Raw genomic sequence first — 18,457 nt, 5'->3', positions numbered from 1 at the left:
TAAATGTCATGAGCACCAAAATATTTGAGTAATGTATCTGTACAACTAAAGATAGAGTAAATTTATAATACATATATATTAAGTATTTATTCTCCATTTAATTGAGAAATGAGCACGGGAATAATACTAAAACAGTGATTTTTGTCTTTGTACTACAATATTAAGTCAAAATAGTACTAATTTGAAAATGTAGATTAACTGTTAACTTAATTAGCCACCTAGCCAAATAATGCCTTTCTGCCATGACATATAAAAATTAAAACTTACAAAGTCTTATCTTAAATTAAATCTTAGACAGAATGATTTTTTATTTGTTAAAGTACTAAATTATTCCATTATGTTTGAGCAGAAATGAGTTCTGTTTACCTTCTAAATGATGGAAGTTGGGGAACTGTGGATGGACGCACTGCCTGAGTAATACCTCTGCTCTGGGAGAGATCACCTGCTGTGAACTCTGCTTTCCTCCAGAATAAAAGTGACCCACTTCTCCTTCGTCAGCCTACCTGCTAAACACCACTTTACCAACACAACTGAGTAACTACAGAGTCAAGTCCAGCAGAGTCCTAAATTTTCAATAGGTTATTTTCCAAAATGGCTGTCAAATAAGACAAAATTCACCTAATATCTATTTATCACATTTGGAAGAAATAATTAAGGCATTTTATCATTAAAACAAAGCAGTGTCCATCAATTTTGCAATAAATTGAGGAAAAGGAGCTTATAAAAAAATAAATACATATTTAGATTATTTTAGTTGCCTGCCCAGAATGTTCGCAATGAAATGATTTGTATAGTTTTGACTATCTAATTCTATTTGGTTTTGCTCAAAACGATTGATAAAATGTTTGTGCTAGAGGGAAAAAGGAAAAATCCCGCAAATGATGTGCTGAAGGTAACATCAAAGAGCTTGCATGCTCAGTACATAACAGGCATCTAATTTTTCTCCTATATGCCTAGTGAATCGCTGCACAATGAAATGACTGCTCTATTTACACCTAAAGGTTAGAGACCTGAGGTGGCAAAGTCACAAACCAGTTGCTTTAGGCACCATGCTGTTGAGTGTCCTTTACGCTTTTCTTTGTAGGTCTGGCTTCTGGAAACTATTAGATTCCAGTGACTGCTGTATAGTTTCCCCTTTCAGCAAAAGTGAAGGGCATTTCAGAAAACAGTCACCAACCCTTAGCTACAGTTAATGCCAAGAACTAACTGAGTCAGGTCATAGTGTAGGAACCAGGTCAGGATGTACAATAACGCAACAGCAGGGTCCAGCAGCCCCCTTTGTGATTTCCCTGGCACTAGGGCACTTTCAGGAGTAAATACTCTTCTATTTTAAGTACAGAAAAGTTCATGAAAATATTGTCATTTACACAAACTTATTAGAACTTAACTTTGGCAAGTCCAGGAGCAATGGCAGCATCGATCATGATGTACCAAGGGTATAGAAAGCCAGCAAGAGAAGAATGCCTGCTAACAGGAGAGTGTTGCCATTTGAAGCAGTTCTTGTGACTATGCAGTATTGACTTCAACACTGTATCTATGAGAACACTGCATCTGAAGTTCTTCCAGCCACAACACACAAGCCTCTCCACAGAAAATCCTCCTAACATGGGATTCTAAAATAAAAAAAGGTTTAAACTGTAGAAGTCAGTGTGAAAAGTATAAAAGGGTTCTGTTCATAATAATGGCCATATTTAAAACAAGATCATACTGAAAAATTTAAACAAAATTATACTGAAATTATGCCACCATGTGTGTATTGTTTCAGAATTATAGGCATTTCAGGCAGAGTCTGGAGATGTGGGAGGGAGATGGCTGTTAAAACAGACTGGGTAACTTCCAGGGAAGTGAGGCCAAGATAAATGTGCTGGCAGATTCACAGTCCAGTTTTCCCTCCAGAGAAGAGGGACTCTGTTCTCTCCTGGCAGAAGGCAGAGGGGTGACAGGCCCAAAGGCTACATGAAGCTTTAATCCCATCGTGCAGCCTCACAGTTTAACCACCTGAAAAGGCCCCACGACTCACAGCTGCCATGCTGCCTATCATGCTTCTGCATATGAACAAACCACGCAGACAAGATCGCAAACAATTTCATTTCACAAGACAGGATTCGTTTCTATAATAAATATAGTTAGGGCATGGTACTTTGAACATCTCATGTTATGCTGGTCCCTTTTAATAATATGAAAGCATATCAAACCATTTCTTCTCAATAACTAGGGGTTTTATTACAAAAACAGTTTTCCCTGGAGCCCAGCTGTCTATTTAAAAGTATATCCCACGCTGAGATGCAATCTGGAGCCATGAACTACCTGTAGGCTCCAGTGAGTCAACTACTTGCATGTTAATCCTACTTAGCAAGAGAGTGATCAAGATTTTTGGTCATAATCCTAAAATATTTCCAACTTGAGCTTTTATCTTAATGCTCATAGAAGCCTTAGACATTCAGGAATACCTGCTTTACATAATTCCCTCTTGTGTAAATTACTGGTTTCAGTGCTTTGGTTTTCGTAAACAACTTGGAAAGAATGATTGTTGGAAAAAAATACATAATCTGTGATTTCTGGCCAGTCTACAAAAGCATTCAACTAACAACAGAACATTAAGAGAAAAAAAGAGATTGTAAATAGGTAAACAAATGAGAACTAAATATAAAATAAAAGCATTTTTTGTTTTCCCTGTCAACCCTCCCCTATAAAATACTGTTCAGTGGGTAGTATGTAATTGTACCTGATAATTCCTCAGACTTCCTTGACTGGCTATCTTGAGAGTGGAGAAAGTGACATTTTCATTGCAGTGCATGAAGCAAACATGTCCTAGTTTCTTTCCTTCTGACTGTGATGAAACACGCTGAGGACACTGAGGAAAGCACCTCAAGGGAGAAAGTTTATTCTGGCTCAGAGTTCAAAGTGCAGCCCATAGTGGCAGGAAAGTTAGAGCAGTAAGAGCTGAAGCAGATGGTAGTGTTGCATCCACAGGCAGGAAGCAGCACACTCTCTCCCCTACACCCAGTGTGAGAGCCCTTTCCAGGAACAGTTTCACCCAGGCTCTTTGTGCATGGATTAACATAATTAAGTCAACCCCACAGCACTACCCAGGGACCCATATGCCAAGTGATTTCACTTTTGCAGGGCCTATGATCTCCCATGAACACTCAAGGAGAAGCCAATCTCACGGGACAGAAGAACACAGAAGATGTGGGTGGGTGGAGGGTGGGGGGGTTACACCCTTTCCCTAAGTCTCCTGGGCAGTTCTATAACACTTTCCAGAACGAGATTGTGGTGAATATTAGGTGTTAAGGATGCCTGAAGCCCCATCTCCCAAACTTGAGCTCATGGACAACAAACTTGTTGACTATCTTCTCTTTCTTATGTTCTCATTCCAATACTCTAAGTGTAAATTCTCTTGAAAAACTTTCAGGCACGAAGAATGTGCCAGAATTTACGCACTATGACTCAGGAGCACACCTGCAGCCTCAGTGCTGCCTGGCGTGGAAAGGGGGGTGAGAATCACTGGGGCTTGCTGGCAGCCTGGCTGACTCCAGCTCCAGATTCAATGAGGGCCCCTGTTTCAGTGGAATAAGGTAGAAAATGGGAGAACAGACATGTGACATCCTCCCCAGGTCTTTTCACCTGCACATGTGTATGCACATTGCACACATACCATATACACACTCGCTTAGTCATGTAAGGAGTGTATGTGTAGAAAATGCTGGTCAATACTACTGTTAGTTTAAGGCATCTACTGGGGTCAGAAAATGCAGAGACACAAAAACTATTAAATTTTGTAGACTGTAATTTATTACCTGAGTGTATATCACAGAGGATACTATTACTTAGAGATAAGACCTAACAAAAAAGAGGATTAATAAAATGAGCAATAATTTAAATTAGTTTGAGACGAAAAAAATGTCAGAGAGAAGGGTCACTCAAAGAATAACACATAAGAGACAAATCATATCTCTAAATATGAAATTTCATAATAGATATTGATGTATCTTAGTAAACAGTCATGATTAAATTTCTAATAGACTAAATATTTTTGAAGTATGTTCTCCCTTTGTGAAGAACCTTAGAAAACAAACACAGACAACAAAATGATCCAGGTTCTTACTAATCCAGACTAATAAATGTATGTTACTAATAAAAATTCAATAAAAACAGTAAACATCCATATGGATTATTTTTCTCATGTTAATGGTATGTTTACTTAAAAACTATTGATGAAGAAAAGTCATCGCTGCTATATGAGCTTCAGATATGATATCTGTTTGTCCTCCTGTGGCAGGTCATTACTGTGTGTAATGAATAGTCTCCCTGCAGCACAGTGGACAGATTACTCTCCACAGAGATGCTAATGTGTCCCACAGGGGACAACACTCTCACTTTTTCTCAGGCTCCTTGCAGCTTCCTCCAACTGACTGACCTTTCTGCATCTCTATATCATTTTGTCATATCTGTTAGAGAGATGCTAATGGTTTTGTGGCACCTGCTTCCTTCAGTTCCGAGAAAAGGGGATCTATTATAGCAGACCCTCTTCCAGTTTTACTTCCCAAAGTTTTAGTTGCTATTGAGCAACTACAATCCAAAAGCAGTAACTGCAAAATTCTTGAAAGGAGCAATTCAGGCATTTGAACTTGGACAGCCTTAAAGTAGCATGATGAAATACTTTAGTCCACAAATTATCTCTGTCCAGTGTTTCCATGTGGTATAAGCTACTTGCTGCTACCCTTGCTGGCACTAAATCGCTGGTGTGCAACTAACATTAATTGTGCTTAGTAATGCTCAACCATGCAAGAGAAGTGGTTACATACACCAAAGAGAAACCATAAAGAGGTTATTTGAGGTGACAAGGCAAAAAAAAAAAAAAAAAAGTTACATGAGGGACTTATGTGAAGGAAATGCTGGTCAATGCTGCTGTTAGTGTAAGGCATCTGCTGGGGTCGGACAAATGCATCCCCTGTGGATAGGCAGGGACTCCTGGCAGTAAGTTTCATTGATTCTTTCTTTCTGTCTGAAAGCAGGTCTTGCTTTAGGAAAATACATCGAGCACTTCACTGGCACATAATAGCTAAGCGGAACCAACATGACTATGAGGAAGGGATACTGGAGGATGTAAAAGAAGAAATTACAAACAGTCCAATGTTAAGAGGCAAAGACCTGAGACACAGAATGTAAATAATAACAGAGGCAGGAATAAAACAGAGAGCATGGCATGATCTCATCCCTTAAAAGCAACATTTTCAATAAAAACTTGCATTAAGAGCTGACTTCACCATCTTACTATATGGTACAATGCTTTGTCAAGGAAATAAATTGTGCCCCAGGAAGAAACACATTAGAAGATCCACTTTTCTGCTTTTCTGAAGGTATGTTACTATCTGGATCACACCTACTAAGAGCTCACACTTGTTTCTCAGCCATGTTCTAGAAGATCTTCCGACTAGTCTTGTAGATCTATGCCAATTCTTTGTGTTGTTTGCTCAGTGCTTTATTCTATAAAATAGTAACAAGGACATCTACCTCTCTGGGCTACTGTACATTTTAGGGGAAGCTCTTGAGACACGGCTGGCACACAGGTGTGTATTAGCATGTAGCATTTATTTCTTAGAAGTTGACAAGAAAATTATTAGTGCTCTTCCCATTATTCCCATAGTTAGGGAGCCAGAGATAACACAGGAGTCCTGGTAAGCAACAGAAAATAACCAACTCACCAAAGGAATAAATTCATTAGATAAATCACTGTCCACCAGTGTACACTTCAACATAATGAACTAGTGAATAACATAAAACTCTTACTTTAAGTATTTCACTAATTAATTCAAGTATTTCACATTCTGAGTTTAAGGGGCAGGGTTCTAGATGAACATTTCAAAGCACTCACAGACAGTGGCTAGACCAAGTGCAGTAACAAGATCCTTCCCTTCTGCAGACTTCTGCCCTCATCCACAAGCTTCCAGCGTTTAGGTGTTTTGGTACTTGAAGTGACTATGTCCTGTCTTCACTTCATGAAGGACAGTCTCTTCCCTTAGCTTAACTAACACCTGACACCTCCATCATGAGACACATACATCTCTTTCTGAAATTCTAGATGAAACACCTTTTTTTTTTCCCTAAGTGTAAAATAGTAGGCATTTTAGACTTCTGAAGTTAATGTACAGCTACCCAAATCTTGGCTGTTGAAGAGCAGTCTTGAACATATGGAAACACACTGGTAGCTACCTTAAAAACAACAGACAACAAGCTGGATTCAGCCCAAATACTATAATTTGTCATCAACAGTTTAAGACAAATGTGTTATCTGCTGTTCATTTTAACACTTAGTTCTACTTTTGATTTTGTCTTTAACTAGTGAACATAATATTTCCAAAATTATAGTATCACAGGAGAGAGCTAGGAAAGTTTCATGCATATTTTCTCCAGGCCTTTTTGCAAAATACTTCACCTAAAATATTTAATTATTTGCTGGTTTTCTCCCGATTTAAGACATAGGAGGAGGATCAGTGTGCCATCATCATCTTCCTGATCCAGGAATAACTGCTGAGACAGCGGCTCTCAGGGCCGCTAATGTTCATCTCTTGTGGTTGAGTGTTTCTTCTCCCTACCTGTAAACATATGTAATCTGTCTTACACGCTAGCAGTGATGACAAGAGATACCATGTTTAAGGAAGCAGATACATAGCAGGCACTTAAATAGTATCAATAATCCTGATGGTATTCATTTTACATTCTGATGTGAACACCTATAAGCCATGGTAATGCTATCCTCCTCCTCTATTTGGGAGCTTTTAAATGTGCTTCTGTGCACAATTACATCTATGGAGAGGCTAAGGAATCCCCCTATAAATGTCCCCTGAGATACACAAATGTAATCACTAACTCTGAAGCTAAATGAAAACTTCAGCCCCCAAATAGTTTTTTCAGCATTGACATCAATAGCTGAGTATCCTCCTATATGCTCCTGAAACCAGAAGTTTTTACACATCTGAAAGATGCATATTATTGGGAATTCAGTACGTTGTTTGTACCATGAACTTTTTATTTGGCTCTGGCTGAGAACTGCTGCACTAAAACTCATAGCTAGATAAAGAATTCTTCATGATTAGGAAAGTTCTTCCTGAAAACACACAAAAAATCAAATTAAGATTAAATGATCATATCCATCATTTATTAAAGATATTATTTACGTTCACAAAATAAACCAAGATATGGATTTTCCTAACTGCTCTGAAAATAAGCAAACATGGCTCTGAGAGTTAGATTTTAGTCAATCAGCTTAGTTGCTGCTAAGGAAAAAATTCGAAGAAGATCTACCTGTTCACTTCTAAGTCTCTCATTAAAGAAGCAGCATAATAGACACAGAGAAAACAGGGTAACTATGAAAGAGAAACCTACAGAACAAGACTGACTACACAGAGATGACTTCTAGATTTACCAAAGTCCCTCTACTCTTCCTCCATAAAAGCATCCAGGGTCTTCCGGGCTTCTGCTATCCCTTACAAGAACACTGAGAAGATGGGATTCTGGCTTGCTTTCAGGCAATCAGGTCTTCACATTGCTTATACTCATAAGTTTTCATATGTTAGAATTGCCTTAAGCTTCCTATCTTGACTTGCAATGCTCCCTTGGAATGTTTTAGATATTAATCTTGTATGTTTCCGTAGAGTGTGTGTGTGCATGTGGACCACACGCATGCAAAGCCCACAGAGCTCAGAAGACATGTCAGATCACCTGAATCTGGAGTTACACACAATTGTGAGCTTCTAAGTGGGTGCTGGGAACCAGGCCCAGGTCTTCTGAAAGATGCTCCTAACCTCTGAGTATCTTTCTAGACCAAAATGCTCCCTCCTGATAACAAAAGAAGCTTACCATCTTTGCTGACCATGTAACAGAGGCAAACTTACTATACAGCCATGTTTTAGATGTTTCTTGGGGCTTTTTTTCTTCCAAATTTAGACACAAACTTACTATACATCACTAGTTTCCTTTTTAATGTTTCTTAAGGGCTTTTTTTTCTTCCAAATTGTCATAAAATCCACCGAGGCACTAAACATTTAGACATGTTTTAAGATCAATAGCCTAAGTCTAGAGAACTCCTTCAAGAAAACATGTAACCTTGGCAAAATATTTTGCCCTTGCATTAATTATCTAGTGAGGGTAAAAACAGTGCTTCCACAGGAATTTGAAAATTGTAGATAAAGTACATAATCATATTTGACATACAGACCAGCTCAATAAAGAAAAGCCATCTTTATTCAAAGGTTACCTATCAGATATTTTTCCCTAACAACTTCCTTTATCTCAGCTCTCTAACCCCATTTATTACAAACACACACACACACACACACACACACACACAGAGAGAGACACTTACATCAACAACCTTATTAATCTACAAAGACAAAATTTTTATTGGTTACTGCCTCAGTTAGGGTTTCTATTGCTACGGCCAAATACGATAACCAAAATCTAGTTGGGCAGGAAAGGGTTAGTTTGGCTTCAACTTACATTTCACTGTTCCTGATTAAAGGTGGCCAGGATCAGAACTCTAATCGGCAGGAACCAGGAGGCAGGATCGGATGCAGAAGCCCTGCAGGGGTGCTACTTACTAGCTTGCCTCCCATGGCTTACTCAGCCTACTTTCTTATAGAACCCAGTACTATCAGCCTAGGGATGGCACCGCCCACAATGGCTGGACCCTTCCCCATCAATCACTAGTTAAGAAAATGCCTTCCAGCTGGATCTCATGGAGTCATTTCTTCAAATGAGGTGCCTTTCTCCCTGATAATTCTAGCTTGTATCAAGTTGCCACAAACTAGCCAGTATTCCAAAGGAAAACAGCCAGTACACTTACTTAATATTCAATTAAAATCACAATTTAGGATGACACCTAAATGAACATCAGTACAAAGTCCCAATTTATTTCTAATATCAGAGATCAGACCTCTACTCTTGCCTGATGCGTCTAAAACAAAAAGGGGGAACTGTAGAGAGCTGCGTAATGCCGCGCCTTAAAGATGGAGCTGGTTTCCGCCTTCCACCTTCCCGATGGTGAGTGCTCTCTGTCACGAACAATTCCACATTTGGCTAAGGCCGAGGATCTGGCTTGCTTCCATGTATGTGGACCTATCTGCATTGCCCACGTGGCATGCTGGGGTTGGCTACCCTGAGGCTATTTAAGCTGTGGGCTGGCTTTCCCCAGGGTCAGAAGATTGTTCAAGGTTCCTGAATAAACTGCATTGAAAAAAAAAATCACAATTTAAAGTGAGGCTTCCTCCATCCCTCCAAGTGGTTTCTTCACTTGTTAACTCATTACACTGAGGCTACAGACAAGAACATGCTCAGTTCTGTGACCAGAAAGGAGTTCTTTCAGACCACACGTGGACATCATGTCACCTTGATTTTTTGCTTTCTGACCTTTCCACCTTACCTTACTAGATTATACTGATGGTTAAATGAAAATTATGAGCATCATGAACAGCAGTTTAAATTGTTCAAATAGGTACCATGACCACTGACATCATCTGTATACTTCTGGATTTTCCTTAATGTGAATGCCTCAAGAATGCAATGTTCATGAGATAGAGCCTGGTCAACTCACAGGAGAGGCAGACAGAAAAATTGAGAAGGTTAACTAAGCATAGGAAACATACCACTTATAAACTGTCACCATAGATACGTAGTTACTCACTGAACCAAGAATGATATTTGTGTTATTGGTCCCAGAAAAACTGATCAAACCCCTGAGAAGAACAGAAGAAATTTAGTCATAATTGGAACCACCCTTAATAAGCGCCCTCCATATGCATCCCTGAAATGTAACATAAATGTGGTTCACCAAAGTAGGCCATACATGCTACTGGAAACAGTCCAGTGCTCTCTAAATTTCCTGCAATCCCACAATCCACCCAATGGCTGAAGAAGACCTGAGCTTCTGTGTCATCATCCCTGACAGCAGAAATCCAGTGTGCTGAGAAATAAAAGGCTCATAGAAAGGATACTGTCACAGCAAGTTTACAGCAAATAAAACATTAGAAATCCCCTGTTAGTAAAGTTTAAAAAACTTCTTTGACCTAGCCTGAGTCAGAGGAAATGTGAATATAGAGTCTAAGCTCATCTCAGAAGGTGAAATTAATCCTAGAAGCAAAAATACTAGTCAGTAACAACATTTTAAGCCAAAAGGATAGCATGACACAAGACATGATTCAGAGGATAGGATGAGAATGAACAGGGCACAAAAACAGTTAAGTTCAGCTTGGATTTGATGACAGTGTGAGGTGAGCCTGGGAAAGCTGCTTCTAATGACATCACTCAGGGATAGGTAGCAAGAATTACCAATGTTATTATTACTTACCTGCAGTTGAGGGGTATGGTGCAGGAAGAGTATCTAACAGGCTGTGTATTTTGGTTGTATAACCACCACATCTTTAAAAAGTGACTGTCAGAACAAAGGTTGAGGAAGGAGGTCTTTCAAATACATCTGACACCAGTGAATGCAATGTGAAAACGGTAAGAAAAAACAAGAGGGAAGAGACCTCAACCAAAATACATATGTGTGCTATGGTTATTTAGCTTAGAGGTCTCATGGGACCCCTAACAGTGACAGCAGTGGCTGTCTGATTCATTTCCTGCTTTTGGAACCCCTTTCCTCCTATGGGGCTGCTTTGTCCATCCTTGATGAGAGGGCGTGTGCCTGGTCTTCCCGCAACTTGTTATGTTGTGTTTGGTTGTTATATCTGGGAATATAACAACCATTTCTCTTTTCTAAAGGAGGAGTGAATCTGGGGGATAGGGGGGTTGGGGGGGAGAAGAGGAGGGAGGGAAAACTGCACTTGTGATGTATTATATGAGAGTAGAAGAAAGAGAGAGAGAGAGAAGGAGAGAAAAAAGAAAAAGGAAGGAACAGCCAGGCAGGCAGGCAGGAAGGCAGGAAGGCAAGAGATCAGCAGTGGTTCAGCAGAGGGAGCTGTCCAGCAGAAATGTAGACTTTTCTACAAAGTCCCAGAGTTTGAGGGAAGGTCAAGGCTACATACAAACAGACTCGGGGTTACTGCTACATGCATCACAACACTCATTCAACGCAGTGTTGAGAAGCCAGTGTTTCATGCCTGCAGACCAAGCACTCTACCAACTGTCCAACCCAATTGCTTGGAGCTTAAAGATAAGACCTTTTGGAAAGAGGTCCTTAGGTTATCAAGGATAGAGACAGAAGATAGAGGCAGAAGAATCCCATCCCTCAAAAACATAAAAATGAAAATAAATAAATAATAAAATAAAAAAAAGAATTCCATCCCTCTCTGGGATGCGACCCTTAAACATTCTCTCTTAAACATTCCCACCATAATGTGACACTATATACCAACCTCACCAAACAGAAGCACATGCCTGCTGTTCCACTGATATGTGAACCTTTGAGACAGTGGGTTAAACTAACACATTTTATTTCTAAGGGATCTGCTTCAGAGAGTTCAGTGTAGTAGTATAAGGCTGAGCAATATCCCTCCATGCTAGGTAACAGCTTTAAACAGAATCTAATTAAGAATAAAGTACTTAAAATAAATTTTTTCCTTAGAATACAAATGTTTTATATAAATCTTTACTTAAGCAAAAACTTCACTTGTATCTGCTCATACAAGTACTTTCAACTTAAAGCTGTTATAATGACAAATATTGCCAAGTATTAATAACTGATTTCTGTCATTAACTACATGAACGGTGCCATGGAAATGGCCACAAATACCTTTAAGAGAAAAGAAAATTGAAAGCAAGAAACTCTCCCTTAGCATAGTGTAGCTGTCACTCACAAGCTTTGTGGGATTTTTAGAAACTCCTTGGGGATTTCAATGAATATTAATGAAAATGTTTGCAAGGGTTTATTATTAGGTCAGGAAAATTATTTACAAAATATGTGCATCATTTATCAACACTGATATTTATGAATATATTGGGAATGTCTCTGGTGAACCCAAGTTTAAATTACTCCAGCCCTACCTGGACTGGTCTTATTATTGTTAAGCTCAGTGTTTAATTTGTAATTAATTATTTCCATTTTTTATAGTGCTAGGAGTGGAACCCTAGGCTGTTTGCTTTCTAAGACATATTCCCCAGCTCCTATTCTAATATTTTTGTTTTTTCAGTTCACATATATATATATATATGTATATATGTGTGTGTATATGCACTTATGTATGTGTGTGTGTGTGTGTAATCACACAATAGTCCAACTTATTTATTGTTTGTTAAATATCAATGGGGCTATGAATATTTATCTTCTACAAATGGTCTATTTTTTTTTGCTCTTCTGTCATATGGTGAGGTGAGTGTAAACCACTGAATCTTCCCAATAGGTAGATTAGCTTTCTGAGTCCAAAATTTAAGTGACCAACTGAGAAAAAATAAAGCTTTCTCTGGATTTCTTTTAAATGTACAGTTACTCATTATGTATTTAGTCATTTCCCAATGTCTTTCCTGACACCTTGATCCAAATGCTGGTTGCTGTTGCTGTTGTTCTCTTGGATTGTTTAAATAGTTTATTGGCTGGTTGATTTTTGTTTGGTTGGGTATTTTTGGTTTTGGTGTGTTTTTGTTTTGTCCTGTTTCCATTATAGAAGTGTCTTGTGTAGGCCAGGATGGTCTTCACATTTTTACACAACTGAAATCAGCTCTATACTCTTGATCACCTTATTTCTTCCTCGCAAGAACTGGAATAATGCATATGAACAGCTGGCTGATCCAAACAGTTTTGATAAAACCTGCCACAAAAGAGGGTACTAAAAAAAGCAAATAAATAAAAGAGTATTCAATGTTTACCTATGCACCACTAATATGTCATCTAGTTAAGATAAATAAGCCAGTGAAGTTGGAAATAATCTAAAAAGCCATAAGGGCAATGTTAACATTGGCAGCTCCCGTGCCTTATTATCTCTATGCATGTGTAGGTGCTAAGCACTGCGGCATTCAACCTTTCTAAGCTATATGAAGTTGGTTCTTATCTTCTCTTTGCAAAGAAGGAACCAAGATTAGAAGAGGTTTAACAGCTAGTCGTAACTGGTTAAAGGCAGAGCCAAAAATCCTAATATAGACAGGCTAGTGTACCTCAGCTCTTATCTCTTATCTAGCAATATGGTGTCCATGAGGAGCAAAGTTCAATCTCCAGGCTCAAAACCAAGAAACTAGAAAAGCACATAAAATTCTTTCCCAAATAAGTGAAATTTAAGGTAAAAGGGAGAATCGGGCTGAAGGTACCTCCAGCTCAATACCAAGAGAGCTCTGATGAAGACAGATGACTTTAAGACTAGGAACCAGGAAACGCCTTAATCAGTGAGATCAGATAAACTGCAGGGTGGGAAGGGGAGAAGGCAATGAAGAGACATCTCTTCAGTGATTGTTGTATGCCATTCTTATCTGTCAAGCATGATTTATGCCACTTTACATTCAGGGTCTCTTTGAAGTTCAAAAATACCATAGTTCAACACTCACATGGCACAGGACAAAGCCAACCTCTCCTTTAAGAGCAATTTAACCCCAGAGTCCCGGAAACAGTTCTTGTGTGTGTTTTAAATGGCTTTGAGTGAGCTTCACTTGGATATTAAAAGTGTATGTGCCCTTTTTGCTAATTCACCATCCAGGAGAAAACACTTTCCTAATTCACAAAAGAATCTTGCAGATTAAACAGCTCAGCTAAACTCAAGGCAAGGAGGTCCTTCAGAGAGTTTAAGCTAGCCTGGCTTTGCAGGCAGAGGCGCCCTGGTACTGCTCGCTTGAGTCAGCTGGAGACAGAGGAGGCTCAGTGTGCTCTTTGTTGGTTTCCTTCTCCTCCTCTCCCCATATCTGCTTCTGTTGCTCTTGACTCCATTCTTTCTATAATCTGTCTTTCAGAACTGCCATGTGCCAGTCACTGAAGAACACAAGAGACAGAAGTATTTGCCCTTGGTTAGACCAGGCAGAAGCTGTAGTACACAGAACTAAGGATCAAGAAGCCTATTTGTTCCAGCTCTGTCAGTAAATAGTTGCTATAGCTTGAATGTGGCTGGTCCTTAGCAGGTCAGCCTTGACCTTGGAGAGCCTTGGACTGCTTACAAAATGGTGCTGTGCTGGGAGATGCCAATGACTTGAAAAGGCAGTTGGGATGGCAGTAATGCTTCTCATGAGATCAGGTCAAGTAGTGCTGGGTTAGCTACCGGGTGAACAGTCTGTTAAAACTTAAGACCAACACAAGTGTTTGGCACTTTTGTATATACGTGTTTACTCTACATTAGCATGTACTGTTGCCAGGGGACATTTCCATGATGTTTTGGTTTTCCAGCCATCTGTATCATGAGGCAACTTAACCTCTCCTCCTCCTCCTCCTTCTCCTCCTCCTCCTCCTCTTCCTCCTCTTCTTCCTCCTCCTCTTCCTCCTCCTCCTCCACCTCATTCTTCTCCTCCTTCTTCTTCTTCTTGCTTTTGATACAGGGTTTCTCAGTATAACCCTGGCTGTCCTGAACTCACTTTGTAGACCAGGCTGCTCTCAATAGAGATCACCTGCCTCTGTCTCCAGAGTGCTGGGATTAAAGGCATGCACCACCATGCCCAGCTTATCTCTCTCTCTTTTTTAAATAACAGCATCAGATATTTTGTTAGAACAACACAAAACAAACCAAAACATTAGCTATGCTGATGGAGTAAGCCCTGTACCTTTGCCTAAACACTACTGTAAATATAAGTATTGACAAATCTACACTATAGGATCCTTATATATTTGTAGAAAATTGTAGCAACATGCCTGAAGGTAGTCAGCACTAGAAAGAGGCTAGGATACTATACTTTTCAACTTCCAAGAATTAGTGAATTACTCTGTCTAAAAATATAGGAGAAACCGCAACTCAATCTTGGTTCTCAAAATGGGGGTGGGGCAGGGTCAATTCTCTGGCAAAGACGGTCTCCAGGGAGGGACTCCTAAAGGAAGAAGTTTTCTATTACCTACTTATATAGGAGTACTCCCAATGAACAAAACCACAGAACTGAATGCACAGGGCCCAGAGGAATATCACTTCCAAAAGGTGTCTTTGGGCAGAGCTGACATTTTTTTTTCTTACAATTGAAAAACTGTTTCGATTAATTGAGATATAGGTCTCATTCATAGGAAAAAAAAGTCAGAAGCTGAGAAATAAATGATGCTGAGAAAGATTAACAGGATAACTAAAATCCCGGGGTTCTAGCTGAGTGCATTGTGTGTGTGCATTTGTGCGATTGTGTTTCTCAGAATGTGAATTTCTTGTGACCAGATCTTAGTAACCCCACTAGGACAACTGGAACAAATCTGGGGAATCAAAATTAGCTAAACTATGTGCTAAGAGGTTTGCATAGTTTATTTTCCACAATAATATTTGAGAATGGGCACAACTAAACTTATTTTATAGAAAATAAAAAAAGAGAAGGCAAAATTCATTCAACCTTACAAAAATATAGAAGCAATTGTGATATCTGGGTCTTACTAAACTCTACATTTTGTTTCCCAGAGTGTTTGATAAATGAGAACAAATAAAAAAACAAATCTAGAAACACTCTTTTATTTCACGTTCATGATAATTCTGGATAAGGAACATTTTTTAGGCCATTCTCCCTTCCCTACCTGTGGGAAGGATGAAGGCCCAAAATACAGGACTAGTGTTATAAAAGAAATACATCTGTCTAGAAACAAAAAGTAGGACCCATGCACTAATTTGTATAGAAGAAGCTGTTGGCAATGCTGCAGGTTACTTCAGAGAAGAGGGGTGCTTGCCTGTAACCCCTGTTCCTGGTGAGGAGGACCACCAGTGTGGAGTCTCTCCAGGGAGCATCCAGCACCAGGCTGGATAGTTTAACAAGACACTGCTTCAGATTGCTGGCCGTTAGTATACAAAAAAAAAAAAAAAAAAAAAACCCTTAGGAGGAAAGAGTTGTATGTAAATGTAACTACGGAGTACTCATAGGAACACTTGAGAGGAGTTTCTTACCTCTTGCTGCACACGCTGAGCTAGCTGCCTTCTCCCATGTCCTTCCCTGTCACTATGATCTTTCAGTTTCCCTGTCATTTAGATGGACTTAAATGCAGCAGAAAATGGCATTGGGATTGCTTCACTGTCTTCTGGCGGCTTACCTTGTTCAGGCCTCATCTGTTCTGTGGTCCACACCCAACTCTGATTTTCCTGTCACCTTCTCTAAATTCACTCCTTTGTGGTTGGGGTACCAGAGTACATTCGAGCAAAGCTGGGCAGGCCTTGGAAGGCTTCTCGTCTGCCTGAGCTCACTGGAACCTAGATTGCCAGCATAAGGCATTTGTGCCCACAATTTCCTCTTGCTGGGGCGTTTTAGGGCCATGGTCATCATTTCCTGCTATTTTTACTACTCCACTGCCTCTCCTTTAGTTTGAGGAGGGAGGAGGACGTGGACTATTAGGTTTTGTATGGCCAATAGACAGCCCTCATCCAGTGTGGCCCAGTCTTATTTCTCCACCAAAGGGAGTTAAAATGACACCTGTAGAGAAATAGGTGGTGTGTGTTGGTGTGTGTGTGTGCGATTTCCCCAGTTGTCCAACCAGGAATGAGAGAGGCCTAGAGCAGCACTACTGTCCCTCCCAAAGCAATCTGCAGTCCTCTTAGTTGGTGGAAGTAGGGAAGGATGGAGAAGCCCACTGGGATGCAACTTCTAGGAGGCTCACAGCCACCTGTGCTACCTGGCAAAGACTGGCATGCACAGCGTGGGAAAGTAGTCCAGGAGGGTGGCACTGGCCCTGGAAGACAGCGAAACCCTTAGGTCAGGCCGCAAGCCTCCCTGCATCCACCTTGCCAGAGGCCTCCACCTAGGCTTCCTGAGGACCAACACAGAACACCTTCCCTTCTTCCCAGGCTCCCGTCTTCTGCAGAAAGAGCAGCCACCTCCACCACCACCCCCCCCACACACACACATACACGCACTTCCGCACCCATCTGCACCCAGTGCAAGAACACCACCCCGGGGTGCTGTGGGTCTGGGGGAGATGCTGACGAGCTGCGCAGGGGCACTGGCCTGGCAGTATCCGCCCAACGCCCCACGCTGCCCAAAGGAGGCGGCATGGCATAAGGGGAGTAGTGCCAGCAGCTGGTGGCCTGGACCCTGGACTTCTGGATCCCCACACCTCAGGGACTCTGCGGCTCCCGCCCGCGCCCGCGCCCGCTCGGCTTCGGGATTTTTGTCTATATAAGGGCTCGCGGCGCTATAGGAGAGCGCGGGCTGGGAGCTGGGCTGCGGGTTCTCCCGCCCGCGTGCGGAGCCTGGGGAGCCTCCCTCGCCCTCCTCCCGCCTCGTCCTCCTCTTCCCGTCCTCCCCGGGGGCACCGCCTTTACCTGGCTCAGACACCCGGTGCGCAGCGCAGCGCAGCTCTCCGGGTCCCCCCCGCCCAGCTGCAGCCGCTTCGCCTCGCTGTCACCCGCTGAATGGAATTATTTATTTATTTATGTCCCCTGACGTGTCCTCTCGTGCCGAGGCCCGGGGGAGGGCGTGCGGGAGGGAGGTGGGCCGGGGTGCCGGGGGCGCGCGGGGTGGGGAGGACGCGGGAGCAGGCGCGGGCCGGGGGCGCGGGGGAGCGCGGCGCACTGAGCATGCTCCCGAGGGCGCCGCGGCTGGCGCTCGTCCGCGCGGGCTCTGTGGCTCCCGGCGCTCCACTTCGGGTTTTAGCTCTGGCCGGGAGCGATCTGTTTGGGCTGGGCAGCTCAGACTCGCTCCAGCCTGGCTCTCTGGCGCCTTACCTGTGGAGGCAGGTGTGAGGTGGCTTGCGCGCTCTAGGCCCTTATGCAACCTCTGGGCAAGGATGCAGACAGGGGCCGGCAGACAAAAAGGACAGCAGAGAGAGAGGCCTAGGATGGAAAAGGCTGCGTGCGTGATCCATGCCTCCCTTCATTCACTCAGCTAAGGACTTCTGCTGGAAATGAGTTCTGGGTTCTGGCTTGCCTGAAGATGGAGAAAGGTGTGGCTCAGAGCCAAATCTCTCCAAGGAACCAAGGAAAACAAAACTTACTCAGAAGGTGAAGGGGAACAGAAAACAGCACAAGAAGACGTTGAAAGTATGAAACTTATGGGGAGTGGTCGGACGTCAGTTGTAGAGGATTCCTCTATTCTCTGTAGTTCACATTATTTGAGTGTTCAAGCCAGGATTTAGCTATTTGGGCAAGAATAAGTCTAAGGACCATGGTAACCCCACAGATGTTGGTGGTTTCTTCCTGTAACATGCCCTGCTTGGGGAAGTTGAAAAGAGGAAGGGCAGGACAACTCAAAGGCTGGATTTCCTTATCATGTTTAAGAGGACTCTCTACTAGAGAAAGCTGTGTGGCTAGAGTCGAATTTGAGAACTGTCGATTTTCTGCACATTTAGCTGGCCTTTCTTCCTCATTTCATAACGCAGTCCCCCATTAGATGCAATCCACTGTTATTCACATTGTTTACATTCGGAGACAGACGCGGTAAT

The 18,457-nt window shown here is 41.7% G+C and overlaps 1 protein-coding gene across 4 annotated transcripts in view; it reads right to left on the bottom strand.

The window, feature by feature from the left end:
* The window catches only part of Slc16a7 (solute carrier family 16 member 7), a 165,501-nt gene extending 147,584 nt beyond the window's left edge, over positions 1-17,917 (bottom strand). For 3 of the 4 annotated variants that reach the window (XM_060370984.1, XM_060370983.1, XM_021654449.2), the window contains exon 1: positions 17,340-17,540. The gene's annotated coding sequence lies outside the window, so the exon portion shown is untranslated. Of the gene's footprint in view, positions 1-17,339; positions 17,541-17,741 lie in introns of those variants that run through there. The other variant, XM_060370985.1, reaches the window with a different exon arrangement.
* Positions 17,918-18,457: the final 540 nt, after the last annotated feature.

Source organism: Meriones unguiculatus, chromosome 17, assembly GCF_030254825.1.
Source record: "Meriones unguiculatus strain TT.TT164.6M chromosome 17, Bangor_MerUng_6.1, whole genome shotgun sequence".
Classification (NCBI taxonomy): Eukaryota; Metazoa; Chordata; class Mammalia; order Rodentia; family Muridae; genus Meriones; species Meriones unguiculatus.
The sequence above is the reverse complement of the archived record's forward strand: the minus strand, read 5'-3'. Positions and strand labels throughout refer to the sequence as shown.